Raw genomic sequence first — 23,476 nt, forward strand, 5'->3', positions numbered from 1 at the left:
GCTCTTCGTTCACCCATACCTGTCTGTGCATACTTCGTGCCTGACTCTTTCATGACGTTGTCCTCCGTCGCCACCGCGCGCATTTTTTCGGTGTCCTCATAACTTCTTAATTTACATTTAAAGTCAGTGAATGTCATTGAAGTTTCGTTTTGTGTGACATGGATGATAAATGGTTTGAATGACTCCGGTAGTACTTTCATAATCATAGCAATGAGCAGGCCATCACTCAAAGTTTCTTCAGCGTTTCTTAATGCTGTAATGGCGGCTTCCGCTCTCAAAACATAGTCTGTCACACTCTTGCTGTTAGCTTTTTGTAGCGAAGTCAGTTCTGTATATAGGCTGATAACACGGGGCTTACCCTTTCCGGCATAAAAGTCTCTTAGAATCCTTAAAGCCTTTCATCCGTTGTCGGCAGCTTCACGCATTACTAGCGATAGACTGGTATCATCGAGGAACTGGATAAGCTCTGCGTATGCGTCCGCATTTTTTGTGTCGTCTCCGTCTTCCTCTTCCCATTCTTCTTCGGGCTTTAAAATAACCTCCTTTAAGCCTTGCAGTCGAAGGTGTCCTAAAAACTTTGTCTCCCATAATTTGTACTTCTCAGCATCTCCATCAAAAACTAGCCGTGACCAGCGATTGCTCGTTTCTGTGGTCCTCCGGCTCATGGCGTCCTTTTAGCTTTAGCACTTATCTTCGCCGGGCACGCAGTACGTTGCGACTTTTCTCGGCGGTACCTGCCCTTAACTTCAGGTGCTCATTCTCGTTCTTGCCTGGGTCTCGAATCGTGACTGGGCCCATAACCTGTTAGCAGATGAGACTGCGCAGCGGTATTCAGACCCGCTCTCTTAACATGTCATTTCTTTGATGGAGGAATAAGCAGATCACACACTCTGAAGTCCAACTCGGAGCGGGCAGAGAGAGAGCTTCCCGCCAGCACCCACTTCACTTTATTTCCGCTTTGCATCACAGAACAACACCACTTCCCATTGGGCTATGTGTTTAACACGTCACTTCCCATAACTGACTTTTGGGAGTAAAGGCATATACATACACACTACAGAGCACAAACCTTAACACAGGGACACTCACACACTGCCTTTTTAAGGGAATTCTCTGATGCACAATGTACCACTAATATAAAAGTATGACAATCACAGTATAACTTATTTCAATGGAGGGTACCTTTGGCCACTCACTTATGCTCTCATTCCGACTCTGGGGGAGCTCGGGGCTCCAGGGCGGGATGCTGAATTTTTTTGACCGGCCACGGCTCACCATCCTCGGATACAGTGTGTGGCCGGACCGGGACTGCCACACACTGGTGGGGGACCCGGGGAAGCGGCCCGTTCACTCGCACGGCCCCGGGCCCGCCTCCCTGACCTCCGCCGGAGGGAGAGGCACCTCCTCCACACATTGTATCCGACCTCCCCCAGAGACGGAATGAGAGCATTTTGAACGGGAAATGGGACCCGGGGAAGCGGCCCTCTCACTCGCATAGCCCCAGGGACCCTCCCTGAAGAACGGTAAATATTTCAATGAGCGTCGGACCATCTAAAATATTAAGTTAAATTTAAACATCAGTCGTTTTTATTCAGAAAATCCACTCCCATTGCATGTGGTTTCATTGATTTAAGGCTGACTTGCCACTTCCAATATGGCGGACTAGCCAACGTATCGCAGTGATACGGTCCATGTCATGCTGTTTCTGTAAACTGCTCAGGTATCAACAGTGAATGTGTCTGTTTTCGCTCCATCTCTTTTTATTACCTGATCACTGCTAGCGCCCGCAGATGAAGACGAGCACTTTGAGAGCATGGGAAATCTCCAACACGGACTTAAAATGCTGTGCAAATCTGTCAAGATCATATTTTTTCCTCTGAGATCGAGTCATGTATTCATATAAGCTGCTTGTATCGGTGAAGCATGTTATCTTTCAAAACCAATCACAATATAAGAATATCGATGATGCGTTAGAGACATTTCCAGTTCCCACGGTCGATGAATGCAGCAGCTGGGACTATGTTCAGCCACTATGTTGAGCAGTGTTGCCAGACCTCGCGATAGAAACAAGCAACCAGCTTTATGAAAACAAGCCCAAAATAAGCCCAACTGGCAACTCACAACATCTATTAAAACAGTATAGCTCTATAACAGTATGGCTCGTTTCTTTGTTGTGTCTTATTGTGTTTTGGAGCAGTGAAACCCATGTTTCTTAGCCTCATAGAAGGCGCCCCTATGCACTGCATGTAGTGCACACCCACTTTTTGCGCCACTGTCTCCCATCTGAACTCGGATCCATTTTTTAAGTGCGCTGTCTTTCTCTCACTCTTTATTATATTTTTTCTATATTTTCCCCACTTATGGAGCTCATTCTTGCGCCGCCTCCTCACTCTGGGCTGTTATGAGTGTTTATTTGGGTGTACGCCCCATCAACTTGGGCAGGAGTGATAAACAGTAAACGGGGCCGGGGGCTTGGAAGGGACAAACTACCTACCACTCGTTTTTTGCTTTTGCGAGAGGTATTCAAGGAGTTTCACTCGGAAAGAAAGTCAAGCCCAAATAAGCAACTCCACGTTCAAAAACCGCAACCCGCGACTCACGAGATTTGCAAGCGACTTTAGAAAAAATCAAGCCCAAAGTTGCTTATAACAAGCAGACTTGGCAACACTGATGTTGAGCTATCAGTCATGATTCCACACCACCGTCATCTGAGGCTCAAAATAATTTTTCAGTTTCAAAATTTTTTTCAAACTTTATGGTCCCAATTTAGCTCCATACTTTTGCTCCTTTTTGTGCTCCTTTTAAATCTTTAATTCAAAATAAGCTGTTAAAACAAGCATAACACATTTCAACATCAAGGAATACAGCTGATCGAATGATTAATTTACAACTATATTAAGTGAGACATTAATGTTGAATAAAACTATCCAGTTATGCTGCTTTACTTTAATTTCAGGCAAACCGATTTGCTGAGGAACAAATGAAACACTGAAACAAACCAAACATCAGCCGTTAGCGATCATCTGAGTGATTTATATCTGTGCTTAACTTCCACTCAGCGGCAAAAACCACTGAGGGTTTGAAAAAAATGTGCCGGCAGTCGGACGTTCTCTCCGGCTAAAGCGAGCCTCGATAGCCCGGGCAGCAGACAGCTAGCGATTTTATGTCACAGAAACAGTCATATTTCAAACTTCTTGGCCGCCATCCTCCGCTCTGGTCCAAGTCCGCCACTCCTGACCAGCGCCGCCCCACATATAAAACTCCGCCCCCTCATTTGAATATAAGAACATGAAATAAAAAGCGCTTCAAATGAAAAACGGGTTAAAAACATAAAAGTCACTGAAATATGTAAAGTAGCTTTACAAAATAAAAGTCACAAAATAAAACTCCATTATGAAATAAATAAATTGTGAAGTAAATAATTAAATCTTGAAATAAATTAAAATAAAATAAGATAAACATTTCTTTTAAAAATATTTTGTTTCATTTCTTGGGGATATTTATTATTATTTATTATTTCTTTCTTTCTTTATTTATTTAATGTTGAATGAAATGGTTCTCCATAGTTGGGAATGCTGCCATAAAAATGGCTTGTTTATGACATCTTGTTGTCAGTTTAGTTTCATATATATAGAAACCAGATCTTTTTGGTTCAGTCATCTTAATCCTGGGATAGTCACTCGTCCAGTATTTAACTGCTAACTTTGCCTAGAAGTTAGCTACACTAGCCAAAATTTTTGTTATCTCATTTCAGCACAATGCCACCAGCAATGAAAAGGCTGAAACAGCAGCAGGACTTTGTTCTTTTAAAAACAGTTACGTCAGTGTGAGTAACAGTCACACAACACAAGGATAACACCTGATCATAATTTATCAACATGTATGACAGTATATTAGATATGTGTAATAATATTTTATCAGGAGAATGGTAGTACATGGAGTAATAATAACTACGCTGAAGCAATGAAAGGTGGAGAGGCTGAAAAAGCTCAGACGAGGTCTTAAATTAGTTTAGTGAAATATGTATTAGCCTGTTATTAATTTTTAAATATAAAACTAAATTTTATCATGAGAAGATCTGGTTCAGGGAAGAGATGGGAGAGCCAGGTGGAGTTTCAGGGTGGGAGGTCAGCTTTAAAAATCATATTAATTATAATAGATCCAGAAAGAACAGGTCAGGACTGATGTCAAATTTTCAGTAATTTTTTTCATTATTTCCACAGTATTTACAAGAGTTTGAGTTAGATTTAGCTTGCCAGGTGCAGTACAACACCCCACTAGAGTTCTGTACATTTTTATGGTGAAATGCTTCTCCATAGTGACCAGTAAGTGGGTTTTTTTCTAGTTCAGTATAAAATGAGTCACCTTTAGGTTCAGGAGCTGTACCTCATCTCTGAAACCATTTTGTATGTTTTGGAGCAGCAATGCAGGGGCAGCACAAAGGAGACAGGAAAAGGAGAGGGTGGTACAGGGCTTGAGGTGAGGTCTTAAAATAAATGAGTGACAACTTTTACTGTAAAGGTTAGGTGAAGGCGTAAACAGAGTTGACAGTGTATGAGATATATAATATATACATCTTAGGGCTGGGCAATAAATCAATAACAATATATATCGTCATAGACACGATATACATAGCATATTTTTATGCTTTGCTCAGAATACTTATGGATCTGTCAGGATTCCTATATATGTCCCCCAATAATAGACTCATTCCTACACCCTTGGTTCTGCCCATTCTTTATAATGCAAACTAGCTAGTCTCTTTTGTTGATTCAAGTCCTTTTGAGCTGCCTTAACTCCCTATGTCGCCTAATTTAAAGGTATTCTTTTTCCTCCTGATGCATTCTTTAATGCCTCTTGTGATTAACAGTTTATTATTAGGGTATCTCATAACAGTCTTCTGCGGTATAGTAGAGTCTACACAAAAAGCGACATAGACAGTTACTGATTCAGCTGCACAGTCCATATCAGCCTCTTTAAAAAAAAAGAGTTCCCAGTCTGTGGAGAGGAAGCATCCTTTCAATTCCTCAATTTTGTCTCTGGACCATATCTTAAAAATTTCTATTTCCAGTTTACGGGACTTAAAGACCAACATATATGTGGGTAACAGATCAATCACATTATGGTCTGAGTTGCTAAGAGGAGGTTTAGCTCTGGCTGTACAGGCCTCCTTGATGTTACCATAGCACTTATCCAGCATATTGTCCTTCCTGGTGTAGAGTCATAATTCTAATTAAAGATATCTTGAAGGACACTGTAATTCAAGATATCTTAAATGTATTTTTAGATAGGAATTATATATATATATATTGAATAGTGCAAATTAAATTCTAGATATCTTGAAAGCAAATAATTTCTAGGCAAAACTAAATTAGAGATATCTAGAACTGTAATTTTTACTAGTCAAAATTCCCTTTAAGATATCTCCAAATGAATTAGAGATATCTTGTATTAGACAGCTTTTATATTTAATATATCTTAAATTAACATTCTGACTGGTCAGAATAACATTATTGATATCTTGAATTAGTATTCTGTCTAGTCAAAACATCACAGATTTACGTAGCATTTTGGCGGAAAGTTTATAAGGCAGTTTGTTAAAACAGCCTGACATAAAATCAGAGATTCTTTGCAGATTTCTTAAGCAGTCTTCAAGTACATGATTTTCGTGTTCTCCTCGTATCCCATACTGAAGGGCTCTTTCTATATTGTGGCATTTTCTTACAATTTTGTCCAGAACAGCCAGCGCCATTGCAGCCACCTGCAATTCTACACTACAGACAAGCTCAGTACAGCACAAGGGGGCTTACACACAATCTCTTAATTCAGATATCTTAAAATGTAATTTTGACTAGTCATAATTACGTTTGAGATTTCTTGAATTGTAATTACAGATGTGTGACGATATTGAAGATATCGTGAATTATTTTTCTTACTAGTCAGAATGTAAATGCAGATATCGTAAATTACAATTCTGAATAGTCCAAATGTAGTTTTGTCTAGTCAAAATGCATTTTTAGATCTCTAAAATGTAATTACGGATAGTCAGACGAAACTGATTTTATGTTAAAATGGCCTGCCATAATGCAAAACATAAATGCATTATATAACATTAAACCACAAGTGCTGGGCAACACCACAGGAGAGAAAACATAATGGCATCAGAAAACTTGGTTGGCTTCAAAACAGGAACAGAGACGAGACAGAGAAAAAAAAAGTCTGAGTTTCAGACAAGTGTGAAATAACCACAGAGTCTTAATGCACACGTTTAACCTTCTTGTTCTGCCTGTAATGAGGAACTGGAAACTTACTGATCTGTTTCCTCTGACATTAAGATAGTTCTAGCTATGGGCAATACCCAAACAGTGCGTTTTGCCCACCTAGTCAAAAGTAAAGAAAATCTATTGAATTTACTTTTTATCAAAAGTAGCATTCAGGGCAGTGGGAAGTAGGGATGGTGCAGGTGTTGCAGCACCCCCTGTCACAAAAGGCGGACATCACAGGACCCCCTTCTTCCTTCTTCTTCTACCTGCTACTTTTAGGGGTCGCCACAACAGATAGTCTACCTCCATCTCACCCTATCCCTAACATCCTTTTCTGGCAGTTACAGCTTCAACATACTTTGTTAAATATGTTCTGCACATGTTCAAAGCAGCTCAATCCCTACAAAATGCAAAAAATGTATTTATGAGATGTGTGATTTAGGAAGTTGAATATCCAAAATATTGGCAGCATTTAAAGTTGGGAGGCAGCAGCATGAAGCAGTAGCAAGCGAGTGTCTTTTTGTGGATGATGACAAAACGTGTGGAGCACTTCTCAATGGGAAAAACCTCCAAACTCAAAGTCTACCTGAGAAGTGCTCACAAGGTGGCTACAGAAGCCCCTCTGAACCTATGCAGTAACCTACAACGTAACCTATGGAAGTGGTGGAAACAAGCTTCCATACAATCAGGAATAATAATCAAAGATCAATATAAGGACTCAGAAATTCCTGGAGGGAGATTGATGAAACTATCATAAATGGCGTTAAGGAATGAACAAAGTGAAAAAAAAAACAAAAAACTAGAGGGACAATTATGTTTTCAGCCAGAAAAAAAATGACCACAAAGAGCAACAAACCGGCAGGGAAAAAATTCCCAGTTACTGTCTGCCGATAGAACACTGGGATATGACCACAAGGTAATTAACACACAATAGACATCGGCCACTTGTGTACACAGCCCCTGTAAAGACCCAGCACAGCAGATTAATTGAGGCCTAATAGTGAGTATCTAACCAAGCTAGCTACAACAGCTACAACAGAGAACCAGCATTGTGGCCATGCAGCAAGGTGACAGCCATAATGGACAATTTTCAGCAAATAAAAACACAAAACAAAACAAAACTGCTGCCTAGTTAATACACAGGGATACTGCAGTGATAAATGTGTTTATTGAGTTTATTGAGTGGATGTCCAGACCACTGTGTGACACACAAATACAAACACTGATGCTCAGAGTTCAGTTTGTTCTTGTTCATAATGTTTCCCTGTGTTCTGATGTTATGAACCACATGGAGCTAATGTTAATCTACTGAAGCCGTTCCTGCATCTAGTGCTGAGCAGTCCAATTTATTCCTAATTTATTTTTTGAGATAAATAATTTCATTAATATTTTTTAATTTTTGAGATACATATTTCTTAGATAAGAGTTTAATTGGGAGTTTAATTTTATTGCGTTAGTCTTTATATGGCTCCCTGTTGATGTCTCATGATGCTCATGAGTGTCCTTAATATTGCACACATGTAGCATATAATGGTGATCAGTTTGTTGTTGAATACAATTTTTTAATGGTATAATTTGTTGAGGTCTTATTACACAAAAAGCAGGAAAACTAAACCCTCTGGGCCTCAGTGCCCCTCATGTGCAAATTAATACGTTAGTATACACAGCTGTTACTGGTGGGTTTTTCTAAGGCCTTGACCTTAGTGTGTGAAGCATGTTTTTAGTAGGACAGCGTTCCAAATAAAATATTAAAACCGCAAGCGGTGATATCGGGCCCTCGCACTCCGCGCGCGTCGACCTGTGGCGCTCGTCGACCCGTGCCGCACTCGGAGGTTTTGTGATCGTGATGGGTCTCTAGAAAGTTGAATTCTTTTATAGGAAAAGGTATCTTTTGCTCTCGGCATAGACGCAATGGAATATTTGGGGGTGTGGTCACGGCTCCAGCATGCAAAATAGGGCATGGGTCTGATTGACTTTTTTGATGGGCTGTTTGTCTAGATGATGTGGAGCCAATTTGGTCTCACTGGGTGAAATGCCCTAGGAGGAGTTCATTCAAATAGCAGGCCTGAAAATGGCAAAAATTGACACTTTCAATTGAAGATGCTGGACTTCCTGTAGGGTTTGGAGTATGGCTCCAAGAGACTTTTTTGTATGTCTTAGGATGTTACATGAGTGTGCAAAATTTCAGAGCTGTAGATAAAATGTAACTCAGGGGCTAGCTAAAAAACATGGTATATTATGATATTTAAAGCTGCCAGTAGGGGGCGCTCTAACGTTTATGGACTTTATGCATATCAATGTGTTCAGGGCAGGAGGCTTATCAAATAGATGAGGATTTTGTAAGGAATGGTGAAAGATATTTCATGTATTTCAGAGCAAAACTAATTCTGTGGACGGTCATACAAATTTTCATTTGCTTCTGTAGGGGGCGCTATTGCGCCTACAGTCTTGAATCTGTAGTTATGGATTCAGCCTGGGTGTGTACATGAGTGATTAAATTTTCAGCCTGATCAGACAAAGCATGTGCGAACAAGTGCACAAACAATTTTGGTGGTGAGGGAGAAAAACAAAGGCCAAATTTAATGGCCTGGTGTGACAAGGCCGGTTAATATTTTTTAAAGATTTCCACAATATTTGATGGGCTACTTGTGTAGATGATCTGGAGCCAATTTGGTGTCAGTGGGTGAAATGCCCTAGGACGAGTTCGTTCAAATAGCAGGCGTGGAAATCGCAAAAATTGACACCTTCAATTGAAGATGGCCGACTTCCTGTAGGGTTTGGGGTATGGGTCCAAGAGACTTTTTTGTACGTCTTAGGATGTTACATGAGCCTGTACATTTTCATACATGTAGATAAAACGTAGCTCCGGGGCTACTCAAAAAACATGCTATTTTAAGATATTCCGAGCTGCCACTAGGCGGCGCTCTAACGTTTATGGACTTTATGCATATGAGTGTGTTCAGGGCAGCATGCTTATCACACCACTGAAGTTTGAGCCAGATTGGGCAAGTTGGCTTTGAGTTACAGCCATTTTTGTGTTCATGGCGAATCATCGAACTTTGCCGTCCCATAAGGGTCACGCCCTTTTGTCAAAAACTCACAGTTTTGAAAACACAGTAAGTCCAACTTCTTAAGGCTTTCCAGGTGAAATTTGAGATGGTTCTGCTAAACCACCTTGGAGCTGGACCTCCAAGTGTAAAATATGACATTTCCTGTTCCCACTAGGTGGCGCTGCGACTGATATTAAATATTGTCATATGTATGTGTTCAGGGGGGCACCCTCATCCTACTGGAGAAGTTTGATGCACATTGGATCATGTAGGTATGAATGAGAGGCAATCAAAATTTCATGGCGAATGATCAAAGTTCAAAGGGGCATAAGGACCCCTCCCCCTTGGCAAAAACTCACCATTTTCGAGATTTAGATTCCCCTGGGGGTGTAGGTTAGACAAACCAAATATGAAGATGATAACGTCTAAAACCTCTGAGTTATTAGAAAAAGTGTGAGGGCTGCAAATCGCCAAATTTGCATAATTAATTCAAAATAGCGGACTTCCTGTTGGGTTTAGGGCATGGCTCCAAGAGGATTTTTTGTGCGCCTGGACATGATATACATGTGTATGAAGTTTCATTCATGTACGTGAAACACAGCGGTGGGGCTCCAGTTTAGGGGGCGCTAGCGAGCCATTTGGGCGCGCCCTTGCCCGAGCCCATTAAAATACTTAAATTTTCACCAGGTGTGACGCATGTGCAAAGTTTCATGAGTTTTTGAATATGATAAAGCCCCCAAAAAGCCAATTCATTTGCCTGAATAATAATAATAATAATAATAATTAAAGCCGCAAGCGGCGATGAGCGGGCCCTCGCACCCGGCGCGCGTCGACCCCCGGCGCGCTCCAGCCAAGCCGCGCGTCGACCCGTGGCACGCTCCAGCCGAACCGCGCTCGGAGGTTCTCGCAGACGAGAGAGTAGCTGGCTCACCCGGCTGCTGACGGCTCAGCAGGCTAGCCGTACTTCGCGTCGATCGTCTCCCGCTTCCACTAGGTGGCGTCGGTGAGTGCCCACTAATTAATATGTCACAATGCTCTATGTAATGCCTGCAGCCATCAATGAAACTGTAATGACCATAGGATGATGAGTATCAGTGTCCTACTGATTTCCTGTTGCCACTAGGTGGCGTTATGAGTGTGAAACAAAGCTGATAGAGGGGTGTGTCCAGTCTCCCTTACCCTCCCATTAAGCCTGTGAAGTTTGAGGCAGGTCGGAGAATGTATGTCCGAGAGGTAACAATGTGGTGCACTGTGGTATATGAGTAAAATCCCACATTTAGAGGGTTGCTACGGCAACACCGTTCAATATTCTACAAAACCATGAATATCTTTTGATGGGCTACTTGTGTAGATGATCTGGAGCCATTTTGGTGTGACTGGATGAAAAGCTGTAGTAGAAGATGATTCAAATAGCAGGCCTGAAAAATGTGAAAAATGCTGCAAAAATGACACCTTAATTAGAACATGTCAGGCTTCCTGTTGGATTTCGGCTATCGGTCCAAGAGACTTTTTTGTACGTCTTAGGATGTTACTTCAGCATGCACGATTTCAGGTACACAGACCAAGCACTGCCCTGGGGCTGATGTTTAGAACCTATCTGGGCCTGAAATGGAAAAAAAGTCCAAATTCAGAGGGTTGCTACGGCAACACCGTTCAATATTCTACAAAACCATGAATATCTTTTGATGGGCTACTTGTGTGGATGATCTGGAGCCATTTTGGTCTCACTGGGTCAAATGCCCTAGGAGGAGTTGAGGCAAAAAGGCCTGGAAAAGGCGAAAAATGCTGCAAAAATGACACTTTAAAGTGAACGTGGCTGACTTCCTGTTGGGTTTCGGCTATCGGTCCAAGAGACTTTTTTGTAGATGTTAGCATTTTACATCAGCAGGCACATTTTCAGGTACATAGAGAAAGCACAGCCCAGGGGCTGATGTTTAGAATCTCTGTGAATTTGAAATTGAAAAAAGTCCAAATTCAGAGGGTTGCCATGGAAACACCGTTCAATATTCTACAAAACCCTGAATAACTTTTGATGGGCTACTTGTGTAGATGATCTGGAGCCAATTTGGTGTCACTGGGTGAAATGCCCTAGGACAAGTTCGTTCAAATAGCAGGCGTGGAAATCGCAAAAATTGACACCTTCAATTGAAGAAGGCCGACTTCCTGTAGGGTTTGGGGTATGGGTCCAAGAGACTTTTTTGTACGTCTTAGTATGTTACATGAGCATGTACATTTTCATACATGTAGATAAAACGTAGCTCCGGGGCTACTCAAAAAACTTGCTATTTTAAGATATTCCGAGCTGCCACTAGGCGGCGCTCTAACGTTTATGGACTTTATGCATATGAGTGTGTTCAGGGCAGCATGCTTATCACACCACTGAAGTTTGAGCCAGATTGGGCAAGTTGGCTTTGAGTTACAGCCATTTTTGTGTTCATGGCGAATCATCGAACTTTGCCGTCCCATAAGGGTCACGCCCTTTTGTCAAAAACTCACAGTTTTGAAAACACAGTAAGTCCAACTTCTTAAGGCTTTCCAGGTGAAATTTGAGATGGTTCTGCTAAACCACCTTGGAGCTGGACCTCCAAGTGTAAAATATGACATTTCCTGTTCCCACTAGGTGGCGCTGCGACTGATATTAAATATTGTCATATGTATGTGTTCAGGGGGGCACCCTCATCCTACTGGAGAAGTTTGATGCACATTGGATCATGTAGGTATGAATGAGAGGCAATCAAAATTTCATGGCGAATGATCAAAGTTCAAAGGGGCATAAGGACCCCTCCCCCTTGGCAAAAACTCACCATTTTCGAGATTTAGATTCCCCTGGGGGTGTAGGTTAGACAAACCAAATATGAAGATGATAACGTCTAAAACCTCTGAGTTATTAGAAAAAGTGTGAGGGCTGCAAATCGCCAAATTTGCATAATTAATTAAAAATGGCGGACTTCCTGTTGGGTTTAGGGCATGGCTCCAAGAGGATTTTTTGTGCGCCTGGACATGATATACATGTGTATGAAGTTTCATTCATGTACGTGAAACACAGCGGTGGGGCTCCAGTTTAGGGGGCGCTAGCGAGCCATTTGGGCGCGCCCTTGCCCGAGCCCATTAAAATACTTAAATTTTCACCAGGTGTGACGCATGTGCAAAGTTTCATGAGTTTTTGAATATGATAAAGCCCCCAAAAAGCCAATTCATTTGCCTGAATAATAATAAAAAAAATAATAATAATTAAAACCGCAAGCGGTGATATCGGGCCCTCGCACCCGGCGCGCGTCGACCCGTGGCGCGCTCCAGCCAAGCCGCGCGTCGACCCGTGGCACGCTCCAGCCGAGCCGCGCTCTGAGTTTCTCGCAGACGAGAGAGTAGTGGGCTCACCCGGCTGCTGACGGCTCAGCAGGCTAGCTGTACCTCCCGTCGTTCGTCTCCCGCTTCCACTAGGTGGCGTCGGTGAGTGCCCACTAATGAAAGTATCACAATGCTCTATGTAATGCCCGCAGCCATCAATGAAATTATAATGATCATAGGATAATGGTTATCAGTATTCTACTGATTTCATGTCACCACTAGGTGGCGTTATGAGTGTGAAACAAAGCTGATAGATGGGTGTGTCCAGTCTCCCTTACCCTCCCATTAAGCCTGTGAAGTTTGAGGCACATCGGACAATGTATGTCAGAGATGTAACAATTTGGTGCACTGTGGTATATGAGTAAAATCCCACATTTAGAGGGTTGCTACGGCAACACCGTTCAATGTTCTACAAAACCATGAATATCTTTTGATGGGCTACTTGTGTAGATGATCTGGAGCCATTTTGGTGTGACTGGATGAAAAGCTGTAGTAGAAGATGATTCAAATAGCAGGCCTGAAAAATGTGAAAAATGCTGCAAAAATGACACCTTAATTAGAACATGTCAGGCTTCCTGTTGGATTTCGGCTATCGGTCCAAGAGACTTTTTTGTACGTCTTAGGATGTTACTTCAGCATGCACGATTTCAGGTACACAGACCAAGCACTGCCCTGGGGCTGATGTTTAGAACCTATCTGGGCCTGAAATGGAAAAAAAGTCCAAATTCAGAGGGTTGCTACGGCAACACCGTTCAATATTCTACAAAACCATGAATATCTTTTGATGGGCTACTTGTGTGGATGATCTGGAGCCATTTTGGTCTCACTGGGTCAAATGCCCTAGGAGGAGTTGAGGCAAAAAGGCCTGGAAAAGGCGAAAAATGCTGCAAAAATGACACTTTAAAGTGAACGTGGCTGACTTCCTGTTGTGTTTCGGCTATCGGTCCAAGAGACTTTTTTGTAGATGTTAGCATTTTACATCAGCAGGCACATTTTCAGGTACATAGAGAAAGCACAGCCCAGGGGCTGATGTGTAGAATCTCTGTGAATTTGAAATTGAAAAAAGTCCAAATTCAGAGGGTTGCCATGGCAACACCGTTCAATATTCTACAAAACCCTGAATAACTTTTGATGGGCTACTTGTGTAGATGATCTGGAGCCAATTTGGTGTCAGTGGGTGAAATGCCCTAGGACAAGTTCGTTCAAATAGCAGGCGTGGAAATCGCAAAAATTGACACCTTCAATTGAAGATGGCCGACTTCCTGTAGGGTTTGGGGTATGGGTCCAAGAGACTTTTTTGTACGTCTTAGTATGTTACATGAGCATGTACATTTTCATACATGTAGATAAAACGTAGCTCCGGGGCTACTCAAAAAACTTGCTATTTTAAGATATTCCGAGCTGCCACTAGGCGGCGCTCTAACGTTTATGGACTTTATGCATATGAGTGTGTTCAGGGCAGCGTGCTTATCACACCACTGAAGTTTGAGCCAGATTGGGCAAGTTGGCTTTGAGTTACAGCCATTTTTGTGTTCATGGCGAATCATCGAACTTTGCCGTCCCATAAGGGTCACGCCCTTTTGTCAAAAACTCACAGTTTTGAAAACACAGTAAGTCCAACTTCTTAAGGCTTTCCAGGTGAAATTTGAGATGGTTCTGCTAAACCACCTTGGAGCTGGACCTCCAAGTGTAAAATATGACATTTCCTGTTCCCACTAGGTGGCGCTGCGACTGATATTAAATATTGTCATATGTATGTGTTGAGGGGGGCACCCTCATCCTACTGGAGAAGTTTGATGCACATTGGATCATGTAGGTATGAATGAGAGGCAATCAAAATTTCATGGCGAATGATCAAAGTTCAAAGGGGCATAAGGACCCCTCCCCCTTGGCAAAAACTCACCATTTTCGAGATTTAGATTCCCCTGGGGGTGTAGGTTAGACAAACCAAATATGAAGATGATAACGTCTAAAACCTCTGAGTTATTAGAAAAAGTGTGAGGGCTGCAAATCGCCAAATTTGCATAATTCATTCAAAATGGCGGACTTCCTGTTGGGTTTAGGGCATGGCTCCAAGAGGATTTTTTGTGCGCCTGGACATGATATACATGTGTATGAAGTTTCATTCATGTACGTGAAACACAGCGGTGGGGCTCCAGTTTAGGGGGCGCTAGCGAGCCATTTGGGCGCGCCCTTGCCCGAGCCCATTAAAATACTTAAATTTTCACCAGGTGTGACGCATGTGCAAAGTTTCATGAGTTTTTGAATATGATAAAGCCCCCAAAAAGCCAATTCATTTGCCTGAATAATAATAAAAATAAAAAAAATAATAAAAATAATAAACGAAGCAATTACAATAGGGCCTTCGCACAGTTCGTGCTCGGGCCCTAATTAAAACCGCAAGCGGTGATATCGGGCCCTCGCACTCCGCGCGCGTCGACCTGTGGCGCTCGTCGACCCGTGCCGCACTCGGAGGTTTTGTGATCGTGATGGGTCTCTAGAAAGTTGAATTCTTTTATAGGAAAAGGTATCTTTTGCTCTCGGCATAGACGCAATGGAATATTTGGGGGTGTGGTCACGGCTCCAGCATGCAAAATAGGGCATGGGTCTGATTGACTTTTTTGATGGGCTGTTTGTCTAGATGATGTGGAGCCAATTTGGTCTCACTGGGTGAAATGCCCTAGGAGGAGTTCATTCAAATAGCAGGCCTGAAAATGGCAAAAATTGACACGTTCAATTGAAGATGCTGGACTTCCTGTAGGGTTTGGAGTATGGCTCCAAGAGACTTTTTTGTATGTCTTAGGATGTTACATGAGTGTGCAAAATTTCAGAGCTGTAGATAAAATGTAACTCAGGGGCTAGCTAAAAAACATGGTATATTATGATATTTAAAGCTGCCAGTAGGGGGCGCTCTAACGTTTATGGACTTTATGCATATCAATGTGTTCAGGGCAGGAGGCTTATCAAATAGATGAGGATTTTGTAAGGAATGGTGAAAGATATTTCATGTATTTCAGAGCAAAACTAATTCTGTGGACGGTCATACAAATTTTCATTTGCTTCTGTAGGGGGCGCTATTGCGCCTACAGTCTTGAATCTGTAGTTATGGATTCAGCCTGGGTGTGTACATGAGTGATTAAATTTTCAGCCTGATCAGACAAAGCATGTGCGAACAAGTGCACAAACAATTTTGGTGGTGAGGGAGAAAAACAAAGGCCAAATTTAATGGCCTGGTGTGACAAGGCCGTTTAATATTTTGTAAAGATTTCCACAATATTTGATGGGCTACTTGTGTAGATGATCTGGAGCCAATTTGGTGTCAGTGGGTGAAATGCCCTAGGACGAGTTCGTTCAAATAGCAGGCGTGGAAATCGCAAAAATTGACACCTTCAATTGAAGATGGCCGACTTCCTGTAGGGTTTGGGGTATGGGTCCAAGAGACTTTTTTGTACGTCTTAGGATGTTACATGAGCCTGTACATTTTCATACATGTAGATAAAACGTAGCTCCGGGGCTACTCAAAAAACATGCTATTTTAAGATATTCCGAGCTGCCACTAGGCGGCGCTCTAACGTTTATGGACTTTATGCATATGAGTGTGTTCAGGGCAGCATGCTTATCATACCACTGAAGTTTGAGCCAGATTGGGCAAGTTGGCTTTGAGTTACAGCCATTTTTGTGTTCATGGCGAATCATCGAACTTTGCCGTCCCATAAGGGTCACGCCCTTTTGTCAAAAAGTCACAGTTTTGAAAACACAGTAAGTCCAACTTCTTAAGGCTTTCCAGGTGAAATTTGAGATGGTTCTGCTAAACCACCTTGGAGCTGGACCTCCAAGTGTAAAATATGACATTTCCTGTTCCCACTAGGTGGCGCTGCGACTGATATTAAATATTGTCATATGTATGTGTTCAGGGGGGCACCCTCATCCTACTGGAGAAGTTTGATGCACATTGGATCATGTAGGTATGAATGAGAGGCAATCAAATTTTCATGGCGAATGATCAAAGTTCAAAGGGGCATAAGGACCCCTCCCCCTTGGCAAAAACTCACCATTTTCGAGATTTAGATTCCCCTGGGGGTGTAGGTTAGACAAACCAAATATGAAGATGATAACGTCTAAAACCTCTGAGTTATTAGAAAAAGTGTGAGGGCTGCAAATCGCCAAATTTGCATAATTAATTCAAAATGGCGGACTTCCTGTTGGGTTTAGGGCATGGCTCCAAGAGGATTTTTTGTGCGCCTGGACATGATATACATGTGTATGAAGTTTCATTCATGTACGTGAAACACAGCGGTGGGGCTCCAGTTTAGGGGGCGCTAGCGAGCCATTTGGGCGCGCCCTTGCCCGAGCCCATTAAAATACTTAAATTTTCACCAGGTGTGACGCATGTGCAAAGTTTCATGAGTTTTTGAATATGATAAAGCCCCCAAAAAGCCAATTCATTTGCCTGAATAATAATAATAATAATAAAAAAAAAAAAAAAAAAAATAATAATAATAAACGAAGCAATTACAATAGGGCCTTCGCACAGTTCGTGCTCGGGCCCTAATAATAAAAAAAAAAAAAAAAAAAAAAAAAATAATAATTAAAACCGCAAGCGGTGATATCGGGCCCTCGCACTCCCTGCGCGTCGACCCGTGGCGCTCGTCGACCCGTGCCGCACTCGGAGGTCTTGTGATCGTGATGGTGTACAGAAGGTCTGTAGAAAGTTGAATTCTTTTATAGGAAAAGATATCTTTTGCTCTCGGCATAGACGCAATGGAATATTTGGGGGTGGGGTCACGGCTCCAGCATGCAAAATAGGGCATGGGTCTGATAGACTGTTTTGATCAGGATGATGTCAAGAATGTTGAAACACATTTTCATACATTTCCGAGAAACTAAGTTTGTGGATGCTATACAAAATTTCATTTGCTTCTGTAGGGGGCGCTCTTGCAGCTACGTATAGCCTTGAATCCATAGTTATGGGTTCAGAGTGGCTGTGTACATGAGTGATTACATTTTCAGGCAGATCGGGCAAAGCATGTACGAACACGTGCCCAAACAATTTTGGTCGCCATTGAGAAAAATGAAAGCCAACTTCAATGGCCTGGTGTGACAACACCGTTTAATATTTTGTCAAGATTTCCACAATATTTGATGGGCTGTTTGTCTAGATGATCTGGAGCCAATTTGGTCTCACTGGCTGAAATGCCCTAGGAGGAGTTCATTCAAATAGCAGGCCTGAAAATGGCAAAAATTGACAAAAATTGACACTTTCAATTGAAGATGCTGGACTTCCTGTAGGGTTTCCAGTATGGCTCCAAGAGACTTTTTTGTACGTCTTAGGATGTTACATGAGTGTGCAGAATTTCAGAGCTGTAGATATAATGTAGCTCTGGGACTAGCTAAAAAACATGCTATTTTATGATATTTCAAGCTGCCAGTAGGTGGCGCTGTAACATTTATGGACTTTATGCATATCAATGTGTTCAGGGCAGGAGGCTTATCAAATTGATGAGGATTTCGTAAGGAATGGTGAAAGATAGTTTCATGCATTTCAGAGCAAAACTAATTATGTGGACGTCATACAAATTTTCATTTGCTTCTGTAGGGGGCGCTATTGCGCCTACAGTCTTGAATCTGTAGTTATGGATTCAGCCTGGGTGTGTACATGAGTGATTACATTTTCAGCCTGATCAGACAAAGCATGTGCGAACAAGTGCACAAACAATTTTGGTGGTGAGGGAGAAAAACGAAGGCCAACTTCAATGGCCTGGTGTGATAAGGCCATTTAATATTTTGTAAAGATTTCCACAATATTTGATGGGCTACTTGTGTAGATGATGTGGAGCAAATTTGGTCTCACTGGGTCAAATGCCCTAGGACAAGTTCGTTCAAATAGCAGGCGTGGAAATGGCAAAAATTGACACCTTCAATTGAAGATGGCCGACTTCCTGTAGGGTTTGGGGTATGGGTCCAAGAGACTTTTTTGTACGTCTTAGGATGTTACATGAGCCTGTACATTTTCATACATGTAGATAAAACGTAGCTCCGGGGCTACTCAAAAAACTTGCTATTTTAAGATATTCCGAGCTGCCACTAGGCGGCGCTCTACCGTTTATGGACTTTTTGCATATGAGTGTGTTCAGGACAGGGTGCTTATCACACCACTGAAGTTTGAGCCAGATTGGGCAAGTTGGGTTTGAGTTACAGCCATTTTTGTGTTCATGGCGAATCATCGAACTTTGCCGTCCCATAAGGGTCACGCCCTTTTGTCAAAAACTCACAGTTTTGAAAACACAGTAAGTCCAAGTTCTTAAGGCTTTCCAGGTGAAATTTGAGATGGTTCTGCTAAACCACCTTGGAGCTGGACCTCCAAGTGTAAAATATGACATTTCCTGTTCCCACTAGGTGGCGCTGCGACTGATATTAAATATTGTCATATGTATGTGTTCAGGGGGGCACCCTCATCCTACTGGAGAAGTTTGATGCACATTGGATCATGTAGGTATGAATGAGAGGCAATCAAAATTTCATGGCGAATGATCAAAGTTCAAAGGGGCATAAGGACCCCTCCCCCTTGGCAAAAACTCACCATTTTCGAGATTTAGATTCCCCTGGGGGTGTAGGTTAGACAAACCGAATATGAAGATGATAACGTCTAAAACCTCTGAGTTATTAGAAAAAGTGTGAGGGCTGCAAATCGCCAAATTTGCATAATTAATTCAAAATGGCGGACTTCCTGTTGGGTTTAGGGCATGGCTCCAAGAGGATTTTTTGTGCGCCTGGACATGATATACATGTGTATGAAGTTTCATTCATGTACGTGAAACACAGCGGTGGGGCTCCAGTTTAGGGGGCGCTAGCGAGCCATTTGGGCGCGCCCTTGCCCGAGCCCATTAAAATACTTAAATTTTCACCAGGTGTGACGCATGTGCAAAGTTTCATGAGTTTTTGAATATGATAAAGCCCCCAAAAAGCCAATTCATTTGCCTGAATAATAATAAAAATAAAAATAATTAAAACCGCAAGCGGTGATATCGGGCCCTCGCACTCCGCGCGCGTCGACCTGTGGCGCTCGTCGACCCGTGCCGCACTCGGAGGTTTTGTGATCGTGATGGGTCTCTAGAAAGTTGAATTCTTTTATAGGAAAAGGTATCTTTTGCTCTCGGCATAGACGCAATGGAATATTTGGGGGTGTGGTCACGGCTCCAGCATGCAAAATAGGGCATGGGTCTGATTGACTTTTTTGATGGGCTGTTTGTCTAGATGATGTGGAGCCAATTTGGTCTCACTGGGTGAAATGCCCTAGGAGGAGTTCATTCAAATAGCAGGCCTGAAAATGGCAAAAATTGACACTTTCAATTGAAGATGCTGGACTTCCTGTGGGGTTTGGAGTATGGCTCCAAGAGACTTTTTTGTATGTCTTAGGATGTTACATGACTGTGCAAAATTTCAGAGCTGTAGATAAAATGTAACTCAGGGGCTAGCTAAAAAACATGGTATATTATGATATTTAAAGCTGCCAGTAGGGGGCGCTCTAACGTTTATGGACTTTATGCATATCAATGTGTTCAGGGCAGGAGGCTTATCAAATAGATGAGGATTTTGTAAGGAATGGTGAAAGATATTTCATGTATTTCAGAGCAAAACTAATTCTGTGGACGGTCATACAAATTTTCATTTGCTTCTGTAGGGGGCGCTATTGCGCGTACAGTCTTGAATGTGTAGTTATGGATTCAGCCTGGGTGTGTACATGAGTGATTAAATTTTCAGCCTGATCAGACAAAGCATGTGCGAACAAGTGCACAAACAATTTTGGTGGTGAGGGAGAAAAACAAAGGCCAAATGTAATGGCCTGGTGTGACAAGGCCGTTTAATATTTTGTAAAGATTTCCACAATATTTGATGGGCTACTTGTGTAGATGATCTGGAGCCAATTTGGTGTCAGTGGGTGAAATGCCCTAGGACGAGTTCGTTCAAATAGCAGGCGTGGAAATCGCAAAAATTGACACCTTCAATTGAAGATGGCCGACTTCCTGTAGGGTTTGGGGTATGGGTCCAAGAGACTTTTTTGTACGTCTTAGTATGTTACATGAGCCTGTACATTTTCATACATGTAGATAAAACGTAGCTCCGGGGCTACTCAAAAAACTTGCTATTTTAAGATATTCCGAGCTGCCACTAGGCGGCGCTCTAACGTTTATGGACTTTATGCATATGAATGTGTTCAGGGCAGCATGCTTATCACACCACTGAAGTTTGAGCCAGATTGGGCAAGTTGGCTTTGAGTTACAGCCATTTTTGTGTTCATGGCGAATCATCGAACTTTGCCGTCCCATAAGGGTCACGCCCTTTTGTCAAAAACTCACAGTTTTAAAAACACAGTAAGTCCAAGTTCTTAAGGCTTTCCAGGTGAAATTTGAGATGGTTCTGCTAAACCACCTTGGAGCTGGACCTCCAAGTGTAAAATATGACATTTCCTGTTCCCACTAGGTGGCGCTGCGACTGATATTAAATATTGTCATATGTATGTGTTCAGGGGGGCACCCTCATCCTACTGGAGAAGTTTGATGCACATTGGATCATGTAGGTATGAATGAGAGGCAATCAAAATTTCATGGCGAATGATCAAAGTTCAAAGGGGCATAAGGACCCCTCCCCCTTGGCAAAAACTCACCATTTTCGAGATTTAGATTCCCCTGGGGGTGTAGGTTAGACAAACCAAATATGAAGATGATAACGTCTAAAACCTCTGAGTTATTAGAAAAAGTGTGAGGGCTGCAAATCGCCAAATTTGCATAATTAATTCAAAATGGCGGACTTCCTGTTGGGTTTAGGGCATGGCTCCAAGAGGATTTTTTGTGCGCCTGGACATGATATACATGTGTATGAAGTTTCATTCATGTACGTGAAACACAGCGGTGGGGCTCCAGTTTAGGGGGCGCTAGCGAGCCATTTGGGCGCGCCCTTGCCCGAGCCCATTAAAATACTTAAATTTTCACCAGGTGTGACGCATGTGCAAAGTTTCATGAGTTTTTGAATATGATAAAGCCCCCAAAAAGCCAATTCATTTGCCTGAATAATAATAAAAAAAATAATAATAATAATAAACGAAGCAATTACAATAGGGCCTTCGCACAGTTCGTGCTCGGGCCCTAAAAATAATAATAATAATAATAATAATAAAAATAATAATAATAAACGAAGCAATTACAATAGGGCCTTCGCACAGTTCGTGCTCGGGCCCTAATAAACGAAGCAATTACAATAGGGCCTTCGCACAGTTCGTGCTCGGGCCCTAATAAAAATAATAATAATTAAAACCGCAAGCGGTGATATCGGGCCCTCGCACTCCGCGCGCGTCGACCTGTGGCGCTCGTCGACCCGTGCCGCACTCGGAGGTTTTGTGATCATGATGGGTCTCTAGAAAGTTGAATTCTTTTATAGGAAAAGGTATCTTTTGCTCTCGGCATAGACGCAATGGAATATTTGGGGGTGTGGTCACGGCTCCAGCATGCAAAATAGGGCATGGGTCTGATTGACTTTTTTGATGGGCTGTTTGTCTAGATGATGTGGAGCCAATTTGGTCTCACTGGGTGAAATGCCCTAGGAGGAGTTCATTCAAATAGCAGGCCTGAAAATGGCAAAAATTGACACTTTCAATTGAAGATGCTGGACTTCCTGTAGGGTTTGGAGTATGGCTCCAAGAGACTTTTTTGTATGTCTTAGGATGTTACATGAGTGTGCAAAATTTCAGAGCTGTAGATAAAATGTAACTCAGGGGCTAGCTAAAAAACATGGTATATTATGATATTTAAAGCTGCCAGTAGGGGGCGCTCTAACGTTTATGGACTTTATGCATATCAATGTGTTCAGGGCAGGAGGCTTATCAAATAGATGAGGATTTTGTAAGGAATGGTGAAAGATATTTCATGTATTTCAGAGCAAAACTAATTCTGTGGACGGTCATACAAATTTTCATTTGCTTCTGTAGGGGGCGCTATTGCGCCTACAGTCTTGAATCTGTAGTTATGGATTCAGCCTGGGTGTGTACATGAGTGATTAAATTTTCAGCCTGATCAGACAAAGCATGTGCGAACAAGTGCACAAACAATTTTGGTGGTGAGGGAGAAAAACAAAGGCCAAATGTAATGGCCTGGTGTGACAAGGCCGTTTAATATTTTGTAAAGATTTCCACAATATTTGATGGGCTACTTGTGTAGATGATCTGGAGCCAATTTGGTGTCAGTGGGTGAAATGCCCTAGGACGAGTTCGTTCAAATAGCAGGCGTGGAAATCGCAAAAATTGACACCTTCAATTGAAGATGGCCGACTTCCTGTAGGGTTTGGGGTATGGGTCCAAGAGACTTTTTTGTACGTCTTAGTATGCTACATGAGCCTGTACATTTTCATACATGTAGATAAAACGTAGCTCCGGGGCTACTCAAAAAACATGCTATTTTAAGATATTCCGAGCTGCCACTAGGCGGCGCTCTAACGTTTATGGACTTTATGCATATGAGTGTGTTCAGGGCAGCATGCTTATCACACCACTGAAGTTTGAGCCAGATTGGGCAAGTTGGCTTTGAGTTACAGCCATTTTTGTGTTCATGGCGAATCATCAAACTTTGCCGTCCCATAAGGGTCACGCCCTTTTGTCAAAAACTCACAGTTTTGAAAACACAGTAAGTCCAACTTCTTAAGGCTTTCCAGGTGAAATTTGAGATGGTTCTGCTAAACCACCTTGGAGCTGGACCTCCAAGTGTAAAATATGACATTTCCTGTTCCCACTAGGTGGCGCTGCGACTGATATTAAATATTGTCATA

Source organism: Archocentrus centrarchus, chromosome 10, assembly GCF_007364275.1.
Source record: "Archocentrus centrarchus isolate MPI-CPG fArcCen1 chromosome 10, fArcCen1, whole genome shotgun sequence".
Taxonomy (NCBI): domain Eukaryota; kingdom Metazoa; phylum Chordata; class Actinopteri; order Cichliformes; family Cichlidae; genus Archocentrus; species Archocentrus centrarchus.